Source organism: Harpegnathos saltator, unplaced genomic scaffold (assembly GCF_003227715.2).
Source record: "Harpegnathos saltator strain DR-91 unplaced genomic scaffold, Hsal_v8.6 scaffold401, whole genome shotgun sequence".
Lineage (NCBI taxonomy): Eukaryota > Metazoa > Arthropoda > Insecta > Hymenoptera > Formicidae > Harpegnathos > Harpegnathos saltator.
This window is the reverse complement of record NW_020230208.1, coordinates 352743-375634: the sequence shown is the minus strand read 5'-3', so window position 1 is coordinate 375634 and position 22892 is coordinate 352743. Positions and strand designations below refer to the sequence as shown.

Below are 22892 nucleotides of genomic sequence, written 5' to 3'. Positions count from 1 at the left end.
ATCAAAGTAGCCCCCATCGTTATTCATTCTCCGCCACTTTTCTGCTTGTCTGATTTCGCTTGTCTGTCCGCGAAGCGATTCATTCTTCCAGCGGAATCGCCGACGATCCATCAAACTTTTGCAATCCCCTGACTGGTCTACGCGAGTCTATCCCAGAGTGTGTCAATAAATCACGCTTCAATAACAGTAAAAAAAAAGAAACGTCAAGACGTACACGACGTAGCAGGTGTATCATTGGCCACGTCTCTCCAGCCGCTGTTGTCGTCGCGAATTGCGAAATCGCGCGCGACTCATCACGGCGGCCACGACGCAGCGCGCTGCGCGAGACTGTCATGCTCGCATTGTGCGCGAGCGTGCGTCCCAATACGGACGTTTACTGCCGTATCGAGGCGCGCCAAAGCGAAGTGCGATTTCGTCAAGAGGAACGACAGATCGCAATTTGTATCGTGCGCTCGTAATTCTTCACGTGTTAATCTCCCGTGGATAATTTATAAGCCGCGTCATCGCGGGCTTGGCAGCCGCTTTAACGGACTATCAAAAGTTCTCATCGCGATCCTCGCCCGTCCGTCCGGCTGGCATTTTCGCGAGCGCGTGCGCGCGCGAATTCGAGGGAACTTCGTTTTGCTCGTCTCACAGCAGCTCGCCAATAATCCGTCGTCTTCGCCGCGAAAACACATCGTCGAACGTCCGGGGGGGACGTAAGGTCGGCGAGATAAGTGCAACACCTATGCGTGCGAAATACGCAAACCGGGGAAACGATCGGCCGCCGCCGCCGCCGTCGCCGTCACGGATGGAATCTCAAGAACGGATCGGGCCGGCCGCCGGTATTTCAAGAACGGCCGCGTTCTCGCGTAATTTTACGAAACACACCGGCAACGGGACGGGACGGGAACGCGGAGGAGTCCGCGAGGTGTGATTAATCGCGCGACTCGCGCGACGAGGGCACGCACTGTAAGGCGATGAAACCGAGCCAAAACCCCAGCAACATTGTAGCCCCGAAGGAGCTCCGGAGAGATCCGAGAAATATGTCGATCAGATTTACACAGGCCGGGTCGATCTGCCTCTCTCTCTCTCTCTCTCTCTCTCTCTCTCTCTCTCACTCAACAACACGGAGGCGTACGAATTTCCACGCGAACACAACCGCGACGCGTTTAATTCGGTGGACTTGAGATTTCGCGCGTGAAATTGCCGCGAGGTCGGCAAATCGACGAGAGACAGAGAGAGAAAGAGAGAAAGAGAGAGAGAGAGAGAGAGAGAGAGAGAGAGACTAAGTAAAGGCGACGTTTTCAATTACCAGCGCCGAGCTTCTGAATGAACAGCCCCCCGCGCGGCTCTCGACGAGTCGGAAAACTCGTGAAACGCGGCGCGCGCTAAATCGACGACGACGATGACGACGACGACGACGACGACGAAGTCGCGAATAGGAGCGCAGCCGGGATTATGGATGTCATATCATCATCATCATCATCATGGCACGTTGCGCAATGTCCTTTTTTCACCGTAGCTTTTATCCCGCCACCTGGCGCACGGCCAGATGCCGCGCAGCCGCGACAACGCAGAGACAGCAACGAGGATTATTTTTATAGGTAATGAAAAGCTCCGTAAAAAGCTCAGCCCGCACGCACGCACGCACGCACGCACGCACGCACGCACGCACGCACCGCACCGCACCGCAGCGCGACTTCATCGCGATCGCTCGGTCCTCCCGAGTGTTGCATGCGAGCCGCCGCTGCTTTTGTTTATCGGCCCTATTTATATCGGGCGTATTTTTGTACGGGCCCCCGGCCGGATGCGGCTATCGCTTTTGAGATTTCAATGCCAACATTCCGCGCGCGGCCTCGGTCGCCGCGGTGAACGCTAACGAGGTCGGGAATCGAGCCGTCGGTTCACACATCTCCGTGTCACCTCTTGCCCCTGCGTGAACCGCCGGTCGATTACAATGGAACTGAACGAAGCTCGCGCGGAGAGCGAAAAACGGCGTCTCCTCTTCGTGGAGACGCAGCTTCTCGCGCGTTTATAGAACGGCTGGTAGGATCCAAGGCCGCTAGCGGAGCTGCTTCGCGGATAAACAGGCGGAAAATCGTAAACTCTCTCGATGAGTAATCGCGAGCTAGCCGCGCGGCAGCTACTACGTGCGTTCGCTGTCTTTCTCGCTTTCTCGCTCGCTGCGAGTCGCGGCGAGCCAAGGAAAGGGGCATCTTCTTGGCTTTTCCACCCATTCCCGGCCTAATCATGACGCGAATCGCGGAAGTTTCCCGCGTCACGAATGGACATCCTAAATCTCCCTTTCGCGCGTGTTTACCCTCCGCTTGACAGGCGTGCAGATTCGCGATTAGCCTGATTTATATACAGGCAGCAGAAACGCGCGACGGTTTCTGGCAGGAGCGTCGCAGGAGCGAAGCGCTTACTAGGAACGAAGAACTTTCCGAGCAAACTAAATGTTCAATAATATACGGGTTCGGTCTCGGGTCTAAGGAGGCCTGAAGGCTCAAGAAGATCGAGGACGACGGACGTGAGATGGAAAGTCTCAAGCATTAAAAGCCTGAAACGCGAACAATGTGAACCTCTCATCCTGCCTGATCGGGGAGTTTGAAAATGTACACAGAGGACGTTCTCCTTCGGGCGACAGAATGATGAATCGATGACCTCATCTCGCGATTCGCGAGGCAGAAGAGCCGGCGGCATCGAGAGCGAGAGGGGCCTAGGGATTCAAAAGTCGAGCGAAAGGACTGCGAAGCCGGAGGATTACATGATAAACAGCTCGAAGGTAATCGGCACGCTTCCCTTTCTAATCCTGCCGAGTCTTACCTCCGTTCTGGTGGTGGTCGTGGTAGTTTTTCTCGTGGTGGTGGTCCTCATCGTGCTGAGATTCTCGTAGGGAGAATCCCAGTCCTGGAAGACCTCCGTGGTCGCCATGATTCTCGTGTCGCGGCGTTACGCTTCGCACAACTTTAAACGTCACTCCTCCCTAAACGCTTCACACTTGGCGGACACTTGGCGAAAAACGCTTTCGCTTATCCTTCTCCGTCGCGTCAGGAAGGATTCTGCAAGTTCGTACATCATCATCATACAGCTCGCCGAATCCCGCCGGTCGTCGAGAAGCGGACCGATCGTTCCGAAATCATCGCTTCATCCGAATGAAATTGCACGAATCGTTCGAGCCGAAACGCCCGCGGATGAAATTTTTTCGATTACTCTCTCCTAGACGAGAGAGAGAGAGAGAGAGAGAGAGAGAGAGAGAGACAATTGAAGAGACAACGTTCGTCGGAGCGTCGGAGCGATTCGAAGATTCCGCGCGCGACCTCGGGGAACGCAAAGCTCTCTCTCTCTCTCTCTCTCTCTCTCTGTCTCTCTCTCTCTCTCTCTCTCTCTCTCTCTCTCTCGCGGCGAGATACGTTACAGTAAAATGAAGCAACTTGCAGTGGGAGCATCTAATCGAAGAACCGAAGATCGATCCGAGCCCTCTCGCTCTCTCTCTCGACCCGCGCGCCCGCCTCATGAGATAGCGAGCGAGCGAGAGAGCGATGGCAACGCCGAGTCGTGGCAACGAGTCGCAAAGCGTCCGCTCGGACGAGAACGAGAGTCCTGCTGGTGGCACCGACGCCGGACCGGAGGAACGTCTTCCAACGAGAGACACTGTCTTCTCGTAGGGTGAGAGCCCGCGAGATATGCGCGATTCGAGGTGGACCACGCGCGACTGAAGCCGGGAAACACGCCTGCCGTCGTGTGCCACGAGAGAGCCGACCGCTCCGCGCCCCATCCGCGCGGACCGCTTCCAGAAATACGGAGAAACACATATAATTAGGCCGCCACCCGCGACGCGGACGACGACGCCCGCGGCCCGCGGATGCCACGCGCGAGAAAGCGCATAAACCGCCACGAGCCACGTCGCGAGCGACGCGAAGCGGGTCCTCCTCCTCTCCGTGATCCTGCTCGCTCGACGCTGGAAGAACCCGCTTCGGCCTGAGGTTCTCTCTCAGATCTTCAGGGAATCTCCCGTTGGATTCGTCGCGGTGTCGTCACGCGAAACGAGAAACGGGAGCTCGAAGGACGAGGGACGATCTCTTGCCGGTTCATTGACGGTTTAGCAGCTCCTCGATCAGGAAGGAGCGGCCTTCCTTGCGAACGAGGCGAGCGCATCGCGCGCGCGCGCATTCGCGATCCGAGTCCGCAGCGGGTTTTGCAATGTTTTACACACGGCCCGTGCCTGTGTTACACATAGGTGACTATTTGTTTTGCGGCGCTCCTAAAGCCGGCGCAAACTCGGCGGAAACGGAGCACCGTGGCGAAGGAGCCGCGTGGATCCGAGTATACATAGATATCGGGATCTGTCATCAGCGCCGTCGTGTTCGTCTATTTTTCTTGGAAACGAACGCACGAGTGGAAGAGAGGCGAGGATACCGCGCGCACGTTGCGCGCACACGCGCTTTCGGATTTCGGAAAACTTTCGGAAAACAAATCTCCGAATCTCGGGGGAAAGTCCATCCCCCAGAAGGGGGCAGCAGACTTCTAATTGCAAAGCGAGCTCGAGTACAGATCGCGTGACGGTCTCGGTCTGTCGTTCGCACGCGGAAGAAACGACACTCCGCCGCGGTGTATTTTCTTAAATTTTCCGTCTCCCAGAGAAAAACGAAGTGGTGTCGGAAGCTTGGCTGGAGGGACGCGAATATTCGTGTAGGTGCTTTCTCTAATGTCCTCAATTGTTCAATTGGAGTTTTAACGCAGCTGAACGTTTAGACGAATGCTTCCGATCTCGCGAACAGAGAGACGTCGCGTCGTTTCCCGAATTGACGTCGAATCGGCAATTTCTCCGTGTGCATGGAAAATTCCCAGAGCACGAAGCTCTTTTGGGATCACACGCTTCCGTCCCCCGCCCCCCCGGACGAACGCGTCATCATCATCTTCGGCCTCGCTTCCGCAGCGGGGACGGGCAAAGTCGAAGTAACAATCTACGTCGAGGAAAATTCGTTCTCCGCCTACGGTCGACGGGCACGATAGCGCGCTCGTGACGAGGAGGAGCTGCGCAAAAGTCACGCTTGCGAAACTCGACATTTCGCGAGGACCAACGTCGGTCGTCTTCCTCCCCCCCCCCCTCTCTCTCTCTCTCTCTCTCTCTCTTCCTTTTCCTCTGTTTCCCTTTCCGCGGCCGAGGTGGAAATAACGGAAACAGCGTTGTTCTCGCGCGCTCGAAAGAACGACAAACGCGCTGACGCTGCGTCGCATACGCGCGTCTCGAGTCGCGTGATAAATCCCGCCGTCGCCGTTGCCCCGATGCGAGTTGCCCTTTCGCTAAATCGCGCGAAATTTATTTGGCATCGTCACGACGCACCGACCGAGCAAGCGGATCGGATCCCACATGCGGCGCGCAGTTTAATATTTAGCGCAAACACGCGCGCGCAAAGCCGGATCGCTCAATCGTGTTTGCACGCTGGTCGAGTTATTTGGACGCGGGAGTGACGAGCATAAGTACACAATAAACGGCTATAATATGAGCCATATTTCGCGGACGCGTCGGACGCGACGTCGCGCTGAATGCTCGCTTCGGCGAAGTCGCGTCGGTCCGACCAGTCATTTTGTAATCACCGGGCTTGTGCAATCACCGACATTTCGTCTGATTCATTTTGCCAAATATTTGGTCAGTCTTCGATGTAGTAGTTTTGCCAGTCTGCTACCACGGCTACGATCGCAGAGTCGGCGCTCTTTTCGACATTTCCCGACATTTCGCACGAGAAATTCGGTTTTGCGAGAATCGCGAGAACCTTCAATGAGACAAATTTCTCGAGAAACGTGCTGTTTTACTGGACGCTGGAACGCGGCGCGAGATCTTATCAGTACCGCGAATTCGCAGGATTTAAGTAAAATTTACCTTGTAATTATTATCTTTGGTAGAGAGCCTTGATTAGCCCCAGCCGATATCATCGATAGCAGCGATAATAACGAGCGTTTTGTCCCGATAAAATGACTTCGTCGCGCTTGTAAAGATGATGTCTCTTGGCCGTGGACAGATGGCGACACCATTTGGAAGCTTTCACGCGAGCTTGGAAGCCGTCCGCGTCCGTGCGAAAACTCTTCCGGAAGAACCGTCAGATGGTGCAAAAGCTTGCCAAAAGCTCGTATCGCTAGCACAAAGAAGACGCTGTTCCCGATTTTACCCTCGGTCGCGGTCGCGGAGCTGCCAGAAAAGCTCTCTCGACTCGAGCGAAGCTTTTCAGCACTCGCACGCGGAAGCACTGTCGTTTGATGATGCAATTACTCCGTCAGTAATAACGAGCTGATTGTTCGATCGAAAGGGAAGCTGGGGGGCACGTGTAGAAAAACAGGACGTGCACACGCCGGTGCGAAACGACATTTTCGCGTAATTCCACAAATCAAATACTCAAAAATGCACGAGTCGAAAATATCGACGAATGAACGCTCAAGACGTTCAACAATTGACAAGAGTCTCATAAACTGAAGGAAAGCAAATAACCTTATATCATAACCTTTCTATCGCAAACTCCGATCGATGATGATGAATAATTCGCACGGTCGTTACGATCGTTGACGATCTTCGAGCGGGAACATATATAATTAATCGCAGATTCGTATTGATGAATCGCCCGCCATTCGGCTGGCCGGGATCGACGCTGCTCGAGATAAGCGCAACGATGGGCGCTTGATCGGCGATTCATGAAGCCACGGTTATTCGCCGAATGATAACGAACTGTGTCGTTTTGACTCTCGCGACTCATCTCAAACGACACCGGAGAGTGATACGCGACACACGCGCTTCACGTTCGCTCATAGAAGCGCGATAGACGCGCGATCAAATCGACAGGGACATCGCGCAGACATTCGCAATGCGCGTTATGCAAATTTCGCTGGCATTTGGGGACGACGAGCCGTCGACGATATCTCTCGCGACGCGAGAGATCCGGTCGCGCATCGATCGCTGCTATTTCGGAAAGCAATTTATGCGCGGCGCGGGTGAAACGTTTCTCTTTGGACGTCCGCCGCCGCCGCCGCCATCGCCGCCATCGCCGCCGCCGCGGGGATATCACCTGCGCGATTAAAGAGCTAATTTCGCACGTCGATTGTCCGATGATTGCCCGCGCGAATGTTCCCCGGCTTCAATATGCGACCCGCGCGGCGGAGAACAATCGCGCGCGCCCGGCAACAAGCAATTCCGCCCGGCGAGAGCGGTCTCCTTTTTGCGCCGGGAAAAATCGAATTATCCACGGCACTGCCGCTACGCGACGCATAAAATGGATACAGGCCGATTAAAAGCTCGCCGCGCACGTCCCGCGCGCTGTGCTTTCGCGTTAGACGACAGGTCGCGACACGACAGATCCGCTTCGGGTCCTTCGATTCCTCCTCGGAGGGACCCAATTTTCTTCCGCGCTGTGCTACATCGATCTGCGCGCCGATACATTTCCTTCCCCTGGTGCACCCAGCCGAGTAGACGCCGCGCGACTACCCTGTATAGAGGGGGTGAGTCGCAGTGGCCGGGGCGGTGGCGATGAAAATTCGATCTGACACAGATTGGCGGCCGCGAGCGGCTCGCGACGGATTTACATTTCCGCGGAAAGATGAAAACGGATAGAAATTATTGGCGCCAGCCGCGGTGCACGGTTAAATTATGAGCGATGGCTCGCGCGAATTGCGCGCTGGAAAAACCGCAGCACCGAAAAGTGAGCGAGAGAGATTGAAGCGGAAAATTACTGCGCGTATATTGCGCCGGCCGACCGGTCGCGATGCGACGATGGCGATGTGACACGCGCGATTGATCAGCTCGTCTGTTAAACGCTAAAAATACGAGAGAACCGTCTGCGAGCGGCGTTTCCGCGCGAGTTCGCTAATTTTAGCGGAGTCTTCGTTTTTTCTTCCTTCTCGCTCGCTCTCTCTCTCTCTCTCTCTCTCTCTCTCTCTCTCTCTCTCTCTCTCTCTCTCTCTCGCCCTCTCTCTCTCTCTCTCTCTCGCTCTCTCTCTCTCTCTCGGACTTTTTCTCATCGCAGAGAACTTGTACGGTGCTGCGAATCTCCTGCGCTCGCTGCTTCCTTCGAGCACAATTTCGAGCGAGCGCATTTCGCGAAAATCCGTGGAGAAAGGCGGGGAGCGCGACGCGTCAAAGCTGATTATAGAGGCCGACGTAACGCTGTTGACCGAGATGACCCTCCCGGAGAGCATCGAGAGCGCGGAACAATTCAGGGAATGCCACGCTAATTAGGGAATATAATTAATTACTCCGGAATGAATATGCGCGGGGCAAATAACAGTCGGCGCAAAGCGTATCGTTTGACACTGCCGAGCGTGATGCGATTGCGGCGCTGGCAAAGAGACAATAAAATGCTATTATCTACGTGGAATAATACTTCCGCCTTGTCGAGCCTCGCATGACCCAACAGTTTGCGCTGCTAATTGTGTTACTCCCTTTGTCCGCGATATCGAAGCGCTATTTGCGGCGAGCGCTTTGCGCTCAACATTCCGATCGTCTGTATTTCGAGCAGGCTCGTGTCTCCCCGGTTTTAGGCGCATGGGTGACGAGAGAACGCGAAATATATCGGACGAAAGTGCAATGTTAAGCAAGTATTAACAGGCGAATGCATGGGAAACGTTAACGTTCGTTGATATCCCAAGTTCGAAATCCATCGAGAGCGTTTCCTGCTCTTTGGAGTCCGAATTGTTCTGACGAAATCGAAACGACGATAATTATAATTACCATTACTAAAAGTAACGAGAGATTCTTCTCGTTATCACGGTCGACTGAGCTCGTTTCTGGCAGAAACTCGGCGAGACAAATGTTGCCGGACAGAAATCTACTCAAACTCAACGTGTGTTCAGTTTTTCCGCGGCACGCTGCATGCGAGGCGTTCTCTCTTTCTCTAACTCTTTTGCTTCACGTCGGTCTGACGACGCTCAGTATCCTCAAATCAACCGGCATCGAGAGGAAACTTTCCATCAACGCAGCTGTTTCGAGCGGCGCGTTATTCTTAAGTCCACGCCCCGCCACCACTCTTCTTCCGCCCTCTCGACGCCTGCGAGGGCATCCTTACGTCAGCGACAACACGATGATGAGTCCGCGTGTTTTCTTTTCCGTATACCAAGGGAGAAACTATATTCCCGGAGTAATCGCGGAGAACGCGGATCTTCCTCAATCGACCTTCGTTTCCGACGTCTTCTCGATCACCCGGCCGCGACGCGGGTACTTCTACGTTCACCCTCCGTTGGCGGCCGCACGTGGGACACGCGTGGGTGCTCCTCGAAAAATATGTCTTGTACGGGCCGTGAATTACGGCGAAACTTGGGCGATTACTTACACTCGATCCAAACACCGGCGCGTCATTTCGCGGACCGTGTTCTCCCGTGTTCATCGTGCGCCCCGACATGGTAAACACTCCAAGTCACGGGGTGGAAAATATTATCGGGACGCCGTTGCACGCTCGACGGCGAGAAGATCGACGAGTGAGCGCGAGAGACAGACACGACAGATTCAACATTTATTAGCACGCTCCGGACTAATTTTACGCGCGACTTGTCGTCCGCGTTTGGTGAGCCAAAGTTTATTCGCCGAATAACACACGTATTTCACGATACTTATGGGAAGGTTCCATGATTGTATTTTCTTTCCGGAGATAAGATGTCGAGTGACCTGAGCGAAAAGCTCGGCCACCGAAATTTCTCAATAGCGGCACGACTGAGTTTTGGAAAGGACAACAGTGACAAAAATTATTCAGAGGTGACCCGAGACCTAATGAATATTACAATAATAAAATATAAAGTATTCACACACGCGACATATATATTGGGTTGGCAACTAAGTGATTGCAGATTTTAAATAAGAATGAAAATTCAAAATTTTAAATTTGCTTTTTTAAATTCTTTTCAATGCACGTATGCGATACATTGAGCTTCTCTGCAATATCACGTGTTGTGCTATGACGATCTGAATCGATAATGGCCTTGATATGGGTCTCATCGACTTCAACTGGACGGCCAGATCGTTGAGCATTTTTCAATGAAAAATCACCAGAACGAAATCTGGCAAACCAATTTTGACACTGCCTTTCTTTCAAGGCTTCATTCCCATATACGGCACATAACTTCTCGTGTGCTTGCGATGCGTTCTTGCCTTTTCGGAAATAATACAATAAAATATGTTTGAAGTGCACATCTTGCTCTTCCATTTTTAAATTGGGATAAAAACAAAACTAAAGAACTAATCGATATAATTTTGTACTAAATGAAAGATAGAAGTCCAAACAATAAGAAAAAAATATAGGTTAGGTACTTTGAACACGTTAACGAAACAAAAGAAAGTGTAAAATCCATCTGTCGACAAAATCCGCAATCACTTAATTGCCAACTCAATAGAATCGCACTGAACACACATTATATAAAAATGTAAAATATTCAATAACGCATAATATACTAGATATACCGGCGCGATAAACAATGACGCGAATAGCAATTAAATCCATCGCGATTCAGCCGATTTCACGCGAGCTGTCACTGGTGATTCGTCGACTCGCTCGAACCTCTCTCTCTCTCTCTCTCTCTCTCTTTGCGAATCGCCGGACGACGACCGATCATCCTCCCAATCAGGCGCGACGTCGATGAGATCTCTTTTATATATTCGTACGCAGCGACTGACTTCTTGTCCGCGGATTATCGCCGCGGCATTGAGTTTGTCGACCTCAGCAGACAAAAATTACCCTCCCTCTTGCTCTCTCTTTCTCTCTCTTTCTCGCTCTTTCCCGCGCTCGATGATAATACATATTGATTTTTCTTTCAATTTTCATGTCTGCGGCAGACCGGTGCTCCGTCAAACAGAGTGGTCCGTCATCAGCAAATGAAGCATGAGCCGCACGGCGCGACCGCTAATAAAAAAAGAAAAAAAAAATCCCACGTACCATATCTAGCTAATTACGTTTTAATCACGTCGTCTCGAGTCCCAATTACCTCGCGACTCCGTCGAGCTGTGCGCACTCGATCGCACGCACACGGTCGCTGCGAGAGTATTTCCAGAGATCGAACGTCGTCTCAGCGGCGCTTCAAACTTTCGCAATACCGGCTCCGTGCCGATACAATACGTCGTTACTTCTCCAACCGACCTGTAAAGCGCTGTATAAATGTCGACAGTTGGCGGGAATTGCGCGCGACAACGTCGACCGCGGCACAAAACCAAACTTCCACAACGAGCCTTCCCCCTCAGCGTGCCCGCGACGCTACGGCTGAGGAAAAAATCGATAGCTGAAAAAACAGCTGTCCCTGCCCCGAGAGGAGTCCTCAAATTCCCGCTGTGGTTCGATCGGCCGGACGATGCGACGCGTCCCTGCTGGCGGGGTCCGGTACATTTAATGGCTTCTACGCACAGGACGCGGCAACGCGTCAACGCGTCAATGCGTTGACCAATCACAGTCTTTCTTTTCCAGAGATATGAGTTATATAACTGTAAAAGAAAGACTGTGATTGGTCAACGCGTTGCCACGCTGCCGCGTGTCCTGTGTGTAGAAGCCATAAGGGTGAAGCTTCACTGAAGCTAGCCCAAAGCTCGCCCGAAATCGCCGCGCTGTTGAACGACACGGCGACAAAGCCGCGGCGGGGTAATCGCGATAAACGAGCATGAAAGCGAGCAGCAAAGGGTCAGCAGCACCGCGGGATGGTAATCCGAGGACAAGCGTCGCTCGTCGTCGTCGTCGTCGTCGTCGTCGTCGTCGTCGTCGGCGGCGGCAGCGGCGGCGAACTCCGATCTATTTCGAGATCGGCCGACTGGGCGGAGAAGAGCGCCCATCGACCGACCCAGCGCCGGTGGTGAGCATGCCTTCGCTAATTGAAACCGCCGGAGGCATCGACCAGAAAGCAAAACGGAAGCTGGTACGTGTGTACCGCTCTTGCTCGTTAGCCGCGTCCGCGCGTGCGGCGAAATTGCCTCCTGACGCGCGTCTCGTACGGCGGCCCTCGCGATCGGCGACGACGACGACGACGACGACGACGACGACGACGACGACGTCATGGACAGAGTCGAATCGGCATCGCGACGAGCACGCTGGCGGAGGTTCATCGGGAAAATCCGTCGGCATTCGTCGCCGTCAGAGAATATTCGACGCGACGCGACGCGATGCAAAATGCCCGCTCGCTGAAAGGTGGATTTGCCGGCTCGATTGCCAAACGTCTGTTCCGAGGATTGAGAGGGACATATTGCCGCGGTACGCTGATACAATGATCGATGAGTCGACGATGGAAATGGCGGGCATTTGGGAATTTCGCGACAATTGGAAGCTCGCAGGCGGTCGGAGAGATCTCGACATCCGGAGACTCGATTTTGAAGAACGCGAGAATCGACGGGCCCGAATTGAAAGTTTGCTTCTACGATGATCCTGCAAGTTTCTTTGAGCCTGATGGTTCAACTACTTTGGTACTCGAATTACTGCTTACTGTCGTTTCCATTATGAAGAAACTTAAAAAAAGCAGTCGTCCAAGAATGATTTAATTCACAGTCTGTCTGTCAGCGGTTAACAAAAAAGAAGAAATATCGATTCCTGCATTTGATTATACTCTCGATAAAAGATTGTGAAAGGTTGTAGTAATTTATAACAATGAGGACCGGCTTTAGAACACGATTGAAATTTCGCAAGCGCTGATTTTTACGTCTAATGTTACTCCTTGGGCCGCGAGCCCGATCTTGTTTATATCTGCCAACGCTTTCTTTCTGCTTCTGTTTAGCCTTGTTATTGTGCCTACGAAATCCAAATTTAAATCTCCATTGGCAAACAAACAGTATTATTGGACACGCAATTAATGTCTTTACAGCGCGATGTCAGCTCTGTTAAGAGCTTCATCAATCCCATCGAGAGACTTTCACCGTTGAGAAAAGAAATAAAAGAAAGGAGAAATTATGAGAATACAAATGCTATTTCTTTACCATTAAGTATACACATTTATACACATTTTATCAAAGATATGCAATACTAGCTCAAATATTAAAACATGGAGAGAAATTTTAGCCAAATTTTAATAATTCTTGAACGAGCTTCTTCGTTAAGATAAAATGATAAATTTGTAAAGATTGCATCTCAAGATCCTCTCCGGAAGATTGATCCTTCAAGTTCGACGGAATTTGCAGGATTAATGCGGGACTGGAGCTTCGACTCGGACGTAAGGATGGGCCGCACCAAAGATCTCGAAACGCTCAAGAGACCTCCGTCGATATCCCGCTGTCCAAAAATATTCGCCCGACCCTCGCGCGACGCCTCCTCGCTCACTAAAAGGCGCGACCGTCGGAATGATTGCCAAACGTCAGCTCGAAAGATTGAAAGGGACATCACCGTCATATATTGATATGCTAATATAATAATCGATGACGTAAGAACCGCGATATTCATAGAACGCGATGTTTGAGGATCTCGCTCGTACGCAAAGACTCGGGGATGGGAAAACACCCATTCTGTTACTTCGAGGAGATTAATGCCCGACGACCTCGCGCGCGAGCTTTCGACGAAAGAATGAAAATCTCATCTCGCGACAGCCGAAGCATATCGAAGCGGCGTGTGTAACAACACTCGGCCGTACGTAACGCGCAGCTCGGGCATAATTCTTAATTTGTCGCGAGTAATAGCAGCTTTCGCACGCGAGTGACGTTTGTCTAATTGGCGGACAAAGTGGGAAGCTTATTCGCGCGCGCGCGATGTAACACGAAACGCGGGGAGACGCGGCCGTGCGCTCCGGCGAGCGCAAAATATTCGTGAGCGCGGTGAACGAGCAAGGCGACAAGCTAACGCGATTCTTGGCGTTAGCGTTACGACGTGTCACGTTATATCACGCCGCTGTAACTCCGCGTATATAATGTTCACGTGCGCGCGCGCGCGCGCGCGTTCGTTTAGAACGCCCTGGCATGGTAACGAGCTTTGCCAAGTGGCGCATTTCATTCAGAATTACTCTCGACGAAGATCGTCCCCCTCGGTGGCGTGCGAGCCCGCGCGTTCGCGGACGTGACCAGCGAGGGTTCAACGAATTTGCCTCGCCCTCGCGAGCGATTCCACGGGGAATCCCGAGGACCGATCCAACGTGGAAGCATCCAACCAGAAGCCGCGCAGTGCAAATCAAAAACGAAAGAGACGAGCCGCGAGAGAGAGAGAGAGAGAAAACGGGAGAATCTCGAGAGAACTCCCGTGTCGAGAACTTGTATCACGCAATATCTTCTTTTTCCCCCAAAGCACTCAAAGCACGAATGTCGCAGGCGTGATGGACGCCATAGTTGGAAAATGCACTTATCTCCGAAGCGCTTAGCTCGAGCTTTTTTAAGCCGAACACACGCGCCGTTTTTCTTCAGCTACATCTTTCAGCCTGCACTTATTTTATAACCGCGCGTGTACGAGAGAGAGAGAGAGAGAGAGAGAGAGAGAGGGGAGGAGGGAGATTCCTAATAACTCTTCGTAGCGATCGAGAGAAGAGAGAGGAAGAGGAAAAAAGAAAAGAATACACGGGAGCTGCGGCAGTAGAGAGAAAGAGAGAGAGAGAGAGAGAGAGAGAGAGAGAGAGAGAGAGAGAGAGAGAGAGAGAGAGAGAGAGAGAGAGAGAGAGAGAGAGAGAGAGCGCGCGTGGAGCCGCTCGATCGTCATCAATTCACCTGTCCGTCCGGCGCGCATCGCGCGAGCGTGTCGGGCGCAATTTAAAAATATTTAGGCCATAAAGTGTAAACCCGATTTATAACGCCACCCGTTGCTAGCACATGTGCACGGAAAACGCGGCCGTTCGCGCTCGCGCGCGCGGCAACTCTGACGTCGATCGCCAAATGTGCCGGCCCTACGTCACCGTCGTCGGGTTATTTATACGCCTCTGCGGCGGGATCGCGCAGATTCGCGCGATTCTCCCGCGCCATTTCGACCTGTTGCACCCCGGAACCGTGCTCGCCGCAGCGCGATTTAGCTGATGCGAGGCGCGTCGCGTCGCGTCGCGTTGCATCGCGTCGACAAGCGCGCGGCGGCAACGTGTCCGGCGAAATGTCGCTTTCGCGTATCGGAGCGTCGTCGCGAGCGCGAGCAAAGCGTCGAAGAAGAGCCAGACGAACGACGACGAGTGAAATATTTTCGGAGGCATTCTCGCCCGCACTCAGCCTCGGCCAGGCCGCTCTCGCGGGAACGCGCGAGAATACGAGGTGTCAGCTGCATCGTACATCAGCCGGGCTCGATAAATAGATTCTGGCGGCCGGCGTCGCGACTCGCGACACACTGCGTGTCGGATGCGCTGGATCCGCGTGAATTTACCGCGAATCTTCAGTCGCGGAAACGGCCCGGCCCTTCGGCGACGACGGTGCCGGCGATAATCGCTCGAGAGACCCAGGGAACGCGAGCGGCGAGAGCCGTCACGAGAGAGCGAGAGGCCACGCCTGGACGGCCGCGTCCGTCTCTCTAAGGCGCATGGATGATGCGGATGCTTGAAATTTTATCGGCGCCGTTAATTGCGGAGTGTAACGTCGCCGCCGTCACCTGCGGCCTCGCGGCCGCAAGGTCGGCCGACCCGAGGCAAGGAGGAATTTTTGCCGGGAGCCGCGTGCCAAGAGCGCTCAGAGTTGCACACACGCGACCGCCTCTTCCCCTTCACTCCTCGAGACTGCAACGGCCAGATTATCCGACCAGCCATTGTCGATTATTCTTCAACCGTGAGAAGAATAATCGACTCTTGGTGATTGGTCGATCCGCTCAATGCTGAAATTTTCTTGCCGAACGCTGCTTGCGCTGTTCGGCCGGGAGCACAAAGAAAAAATTAAACAGGCAGACTCGAGCAATCGCAGTCTGCTATTCCCGAGGCGCAAGGAGAATAATCGGCTTGATTATTGCTGATATTCCGCCGCTTAAATTCTCTCAGCATGCCCCCAAGTAGCTGCACCCAAACGCGACTGGATGACGTATAAATTTGCCATGTACAAGCCCGTGTACCGACCCCCGCGAGCGCACCGCTGCAGCGACTGCGGGGGGTGCGGTTGCACGCGCACGCGGAGGACGTGGAGGTCGTGTTTCATCGGAACGCGCGATGAAACGCCTCCCCATTTACACCCGCGGCACGGCACGGTTCTCCTAGTTTGTACCGCTGCGGGGTCGCTTAACAATAAGCGGCGGGGGCGGCGAAGTCGCGCGCGTATTCGCGCTGAAGAACAGCGGATTGCGTGTAACTGTGAACGCACGGGGGCTTCTGCGGTGAATGGGATTCAACAGGTACCTTCCAGTAATCTCCAACGGCGGCCGGGAGTCACAATGGGACGCCGGGCCGAAGTCGTGTTTCATTATCGGCGAGGCCGGCCGGGACGCGATAAACGCGAGGGAAGATATTACAGCGCGCCGAACAACCGCAGGGCCGGGCCGGTAAATCGCGTTAAATGCCGGGTCTCGCAGTCGTCGTCGTTGAACACTTACTCCTCACCGCCGCTTCCCCGCGACCTTCCGCATTTGCGACTGACCCTTTCCGGATCAACGATTTGAGCGGGGCTCGCGTGCACTTGGCTGTTACTCGCGTAATCGGCCAACTCGGCTGCGATTTGGCCGCGGTTTATCATCCGTTGCGTTTTCTCCCCCTCGTCCCGCTCGTTCTCTCGCGGGCGGAGAACGATCGAGGAGATACGCTCTCGCGGTCTATTTCTCGGCTGAATGGAGCGGAAGAACGTGAAATGCGACCGATGTTGCGCGTTCGCGAGAGAGTTAAATCGTTCATTGTGGCTCGCGATTTATATTTGTCGTATATCGCCCCGCGCGCCGGGGGCGGGGATCGAGTCCAGTCGTCCGCGAGTTTCACACACACACACACACACACACACACACACACACGGGAGACAGCTTGCAATGGTTGGATTTACGTGATGATGAACGAATCGAATGCGTTGTGCTTGGAAAAAAAGTCGAATTTATGATTCTTAACACCGACTCTCTTTATCTCTCCCTCTCTCTTTCTCTCTGCTTGATAGGAAATGAAAATTCTGCTTGTTTCTATCGAGACGCGTTTGGTTTGTTCACCGTCACACGTTAATCCCATCAATTTTCCCGCTCGTTATTTTCGCGTCAGATTTCGACGACATGTCGAAAAATCCAAGCGGGATTTTCTCTGAAACGAAGGAGACGCGAGGATTTTCTTATTTTTTTCTTATGTTTTTCGGCAGCATTCGCATGAATTATGGTGGACGCAGAGAGAGAGAGAGAGAGAGAGAGAGAGAGAGAGAGAGAGAGAGAGAGAGAGAGAGAGAGAGAGAGAGCTGCAACTCGAAAATAATTCAACGGCTGCCGACGCAGTGATATCGTCTGCGCGCGAGCGGGGTAACTTGGAATTACGATGATTAATTGGACGTCAGGAGCACGGCGAGTAATTTACGGGACGAATTCGCAGACTACGAAAACACGTCGTCGAGCTTATACGAGCGGTCCGTTTTCTCCCGCCTCGCTTGTACCGCGACTTTCATCCCTTTCATATCCTTTCTACGATCGTGACTCTCTTTCCCTCCTCCGTTTCCAAACGTCTTTCAAACCGCCGCTCCTTTTCGTCGGTCGTCCGTGAAGTAAAACGCGAATAGATTTAGCGACAACAGTTTAAAAATGTCCGCCACTCCACTCTCTCTTAATCATAAACCCACAAAACCAAGAAATATCTATTTTAACGGACGGGCTCTTTATTCGTCCGAAATATACTTTTACCCCAACAAAGTAAAATATCTCAAGTATCCGGAAAATTCTGGACCGTAATAAGCTCTTGTATATTGATACATCTCACAGGCGTTCAGCGAGAACGTAAGAACGAAGTAAAATAAAATTCCTACATCTTAACGAGCAGAGATTACATTTTCTGTAATGCAATATTCGCGCTTCACCTTTTTTTATATTCAAATCGAGCTCTAAATCGCATTTTTAACTGCAAATGTTTTCCCTCAACGCGAGAGCGGATCGGTCGACTTGTCGATAGATTGCGCAATCACTCGTTAACGTTAGAGAAACGGTCGACCTCTCATCGGCGACAGGACAGTCTGAACTTTCGAACGCGCCTCGCCGCGTGTCTCTATGACTTTTCCACGCGGAGATATTATCGAGCGGAGGATATTAACGAGCGGCGAAATCTTTTGATGGGGACTGAGGCCGCCTGTGTGATGTCGCTCGGCCACGCCTTTGAGGCGAGCGCGCCGACCCGAGGTGTCAAGTACGCGACGCGAGCGCACTACAATGTATCGCGCACGTGCCGCCGGCCGGTACAAAAAGCCCAGATTCACTTCGCGAGCTTGTAACTCGGCGAAAAATTGACGTAGGAGCGCGATTCGAACGCCGATCTCCTCGGCTTCTCACGCGACACAAGCTCGTGCTAATTACGTGTGCTCTTGTCGCGACACGTGTTCGCGTGTATAATTACGACACGCGGCGTATCGTCGCGCAAGGATGTCAGAGCACACACTTGGACGCGGAAATAGAAAGAGAGTTTTGAAAGTTTTTTATCCTTTTACGGAACAGGAATTTTTTCCGCGCGTGCTCCGCGATCTCGCGATAAATGCGAAAATGCAACTAACAGTGACTTGCAGCATCTCGCTGATTGTAAAACATCGTAAGAAAACTGGACTTTAGAGATGAAAAGGAGGGAGATTAAATTAGAGCGTGGAAGTTCTAATAGATTGAAAAGAGAGTCTTCCCGGCATTCAAGTTCGCAACCATTCGCGTTTGATCAAAATTCAAAGAACCTTCATTGCTAATCGACCGAACTCGCGCTTCCGTCCATTATATATTTATAGTTTGCGAGCGCATGCGGATATTTCGGAATGTTTCTTCGGCGCAGCTCGCGCTTGAAAGCGACGTGTATAAACTCGAGAGTGAAGTAACACGGCGTTGCGGAAGAAACGAAGAACGGCGGGCTCTCCGGACTCCGGACGTTAATTGCGGTGACAAACGTCGTCTCCGAAGTTCGGCGCGGCACTCGGCCGGTTAAATTGATTCCGTTCGCGACGTCGCGAATGATTTGCCGACGGTTCCCTGCGTTATGCGCGACAGCTGCCACGCGGAGAGAAACTCGTCACTAACTGTCCTCTCCGGACCTCCGCTGCGCTCGCTGCTTCGCTTTTCTCCTTTCAGCTTTCGGCGCGCCGATTAAAACGCGTCACGTCCATCCGTCTTCGCGCGCGCACGCACACATACCAGGTATGTAAATATGAAACCGGAATTTTTGTACAGAAAATACACGTTTATTGTATGAAAATGATAAAAAATATTTTATTCGAAGTATTGCCCATCGCTGGCTAAACATTTTTCCCACCTGTCTGATAATTTGTGGATGCCACGCCAAAAGAACTGTTGCTCTTTTGAGGCAAACCAGTCATCGAGCCATTTTCGTACATTTTCGTAAGAAGTGAAGCGTTGCTCAGCAAGTGCGCGTCCCATCGATGCAAATAAGTAGTAATCGGACGGAGCCAAGTCTGGTGAGTAAGCCACATGCGAAAGTATTTCCCAACTAAACGCCTCGATCATTTCTTTCACCAGTTTTGCTCTGTGTGATGGTGCATTATCATGAAGCAAAATCACTTTGTGTTGCCTTTTTTGATATTCTGGTCGTTTTTCACGTAAAGCTTGATTCAAATCGATCATTTGTTGTCGGTAGCGTTCAGTATGAACGGTTTCGCCAGGTTTTAGCAGTTCATAATAGATCACACCCTTCTGATCCCACCAAACACAGAGCATTGTCTTCCGTCCATAGCGGTTTGGCCTTGCAGTCGATGTCGATGGTTCGCCTGGAGCTACCTGGATGATCTTTTGCGCTTAGGATTCTCAAAATATATCCACTTTTCATCGCCAGTCACAATTCGATGGAGAAGTGACTTTCTTTTGCACCTGGCGAGCAGCATTTCGCAAGTGGTTTTTCGGTTTTCCTGCTGTCTTTCATTCAGTTCATGTGGAACCCATTTTCCCATCTTCTGGATCTTTCCCATGGTTTTCGCAAACGTACGGAGACGGCTTCTCGTGTCACATTTAATTGATCCGCGAGTTGTTGTTGCGTTTGAGCGTCATCCTCATCCAACAATGCTTGCAATTCGCTGTCTTCAAAGTTTTTCGGTGATCTTCCACGTTCTTCGTTTCTCACGTCAAAATCGCCACGTTCGAATTTTTTAAACCACTCAAAGCACTGTGATTCACCAAGAGCATGCTCAGCCGTAAGCTTCGACAAGCATTCGATGCGATTCTGCGGCAGCTTTCTTCAAATGGTAACAGAAAATCAATGCTGTCCGCAAATCGTAGCTTCCAGGCACAAAATTCGACATGTCCAACGCTATTACAAACTATGTTGTTGTATGAAACTTGTATTGTTGTGAGTTGAAAATCTTTGTCAGATGTCAACAAATGGAAATGGCGCAAATGACGCGGTTTGACGGTAACTACATTGACAGCTAGGGGCCATCTATGGGCAAATTCCGGTTTCATATTTACAGACCTGGTACATGTATGTCGCGAAGATCGTTCGTTCGCGCCGATTCTCCTTGCCGCTGGATAAACGTCGCCGACGCGCAACACGCGTGACTGGAGCTGCTGCGTTCGCGAAATTTTGGACCGAGCGCGGATCCTCGGCTTCCTCGTGCATTCAACTTTCCGCGAGCGAGCGAGCGCGTTCCCACGCGCCCGACCGAATTTACTTTCGCGTTATATTTACTCGTTCGCGCTGACGCTGCTATCGATGCGTTCGAGAGCCCGTTCTCGCCCGTTCGTCCCGGAAGCCGGCCGGCCGGCCGGCCGGCCGGTTTCATAATCGGCCGCGTCGATTTTCTACGTATTTATAAAAGCAGCAAGCCAACTTAAGCCAGCATCCGCGACTTAAAAGTAGCACGTCGAATCGAATCCGGGCACTTGTTCGATAAATCGCCGCTCCGCCGCGGCTGCAGGATAGAAACGATCGAACAGTTTACACCGTCGTACTTTTAAAATAGCGCCGAGGTCGGAGCGACAGCTCGACGGTGATCGCGCTGCGCCGCTACGATCATCGAACGGATCGTAGATCATTCGCTGGGTATTATTGCCGGCGCAGGTCGCCTTGGGGCCGCGCGCGATTCCGCTGGAGGAGTCTGGAAATACGCGCCACCGACACCCCAAGGTTTCCCCGAGCCGTCGAGCGCGGCGGCTCGCCTTCGGAACGATAACGAGAATTATAGCGACGACGGGGACGACGTCGACGGCGCGCGCAATGATTCGCGAATGATTCGCGCCAATCTAGCGTTTCGCGCGATCCGAAAATACACGTTTCGCGGGATATTTATACGGCGCGCGTCGCGTGGCGCGCGCTCTTTTATTCGCGCTATGTTGTGCCGCGCTCGCGGGCGAACACCGACGTGAATACCGACAAACCAAGTTTGCTGCCGCAAATCGCCGCGCGAAGGGCGCACTTGGCAGGGAACACACGTGCCGCCGGTACGAATTAGCGGCCGGCGGGATTGAATTTCTTCGGTTCTGTGTTGCAGCAACAGGGTGTTTGGGAAGTCGGTGTCTTCATCAACCGCGGCGGAAACAGATCGCCGCCGTCCTCGCGGTAACGGATCGCCGCTGAAATTATTGCCGTCACGTGTCGCCCCGCGCGTGCGACAAAGTGGACCGTAATTTAGCCGGTCCGCTTTAAATGAGGCGCCGACGCCGCCGCTCCTCGCTCGCGCTTACATGCAGAATCGCGGCGCTAATTGCTAATTTCCACCAGGGGAACCGGTCGCCGACTTGCCGAACGCGACTTCTTTCGGCGACCAGAAAGAGAAAGAAAGGGAGACTGAGCTCACGATTATGACCCACCCCCTGTCCTCTCATTTGCTCGGAAAATCCCGGCCGGTTCGATACCGCTGATAAAGCGCCGATAAACCGCCCGTCATTCACGCTTAATGAGTCCTTTGGTTAATTCAGCGGAACACCGACACTCCGCGGCCGTGCTTAAGCCAAGAATTTTGCAATTTTCATCGGTATGCGAACGGTATTCCCCCCGTCGCCCCGGCATCGCTCGGCGCGCAGCTGTCCATTTGTCCGGATACGTTCGCTCGACGACGACGAGACTACGCGCGAGAAGTATTCCTCCCCGAAACGGAACTGACTTTCTCCGCGCGGAGGAGCGTAACGCGAAACGTCAGACAATCTTCACATGCTCCGAGCGCGCTCTGATATTAATAATCTCGCTTCCGCGATCTCGCGACGAAATCACGCGCGAACGCGACCGCGTGACGGGAGAGAGGGTGAGAGCCGCGAAGATCGAGACGGCGATGTGTTTTTCCACGTCGATTCGGCGCGCGAGTGACGCGCGGAATCGCGGATTCGCGGAGACGAGAACGTCGTCGACGTCGACGTCGACGGCGACGGCGACGTCGGAAGGCGCGAATCAGCCGGCGAACGGCCCGATCGCGAACGGACGGCGCTCGTCAGTCGCTCGCTCGCCGAATTTACGCGCCGCTTGTCCCGACGAGAGACGGAGAGAGATAGAGAGAGAGAGCTGCCAGTTCTAAAATCGTCGTCCTGACAATGACGTAGAAGCCGCGGCCATTCGTTTCGGCCGAGGCGATCATCGCGAGCGCGCTTCGACGGGAAAGCGGAAAAGCGGCTGCAATCGCGAATCGTCGCGATCGCCGATTTTCGCGCGTTCACGGCACGTAATAAGCGGCTTTGTGTGATGGGCGCGGAACGATAAGTAAACAATGGCCGCTGCTCGGCGAATTGTGCGTGCGCGTCCACTCTTACGCACTCGGCCGGTGAAAATGTTGCGTGCTCGCTTCGATTAGGTGCATGAATAATAAACACCGGCGGAACGGTCCACCGGCTCGCTGGACCCGCGACAATTCGCACCGTTCGTGCCGTTTGAGCGCGGCTTTGATCGCGGCTGAATCGCAAATGCGACGCGATCACGATGGATCGGCACGAATAGCTCGCGAGTGCGATCGGCGCGAA

The 22892-nt window shown here is 53.0% G+C and overlaps 1 protein-coding gene across 14 annotated transcripts in view; it reads right to left on the bottom strand.

Annotated features, from left to right (window-relative positions):
* tmod (tropomodulin) overlaps nucleotides 1–22892 on the bottom strand; it is a 63001-nt gene that overhangs the window by 38752 nt on the left and 1357 nt on the right. Inside the window, exons 1-2 of one of the 14 annotated variants that reach the window (XR_003113259.1) lie at nucleotides 3421–3699; nucleotides 2809–3044 (exon numbers count right to left, since the gene is read on the bottom strand). The exons of the other annotated variants lie outside the window; for them this stretch is intronic. The gene's annotated coding sequence lies outside the window, so the exon portion shown is untranslated. Of the gene's footprint in view, nucleotides 1–2808; nucleotides 3045–3420; nucleotides 3700–22892 lie in introns of those variants that run through there. 14 annotated transcript variants of the gene reach the window in all.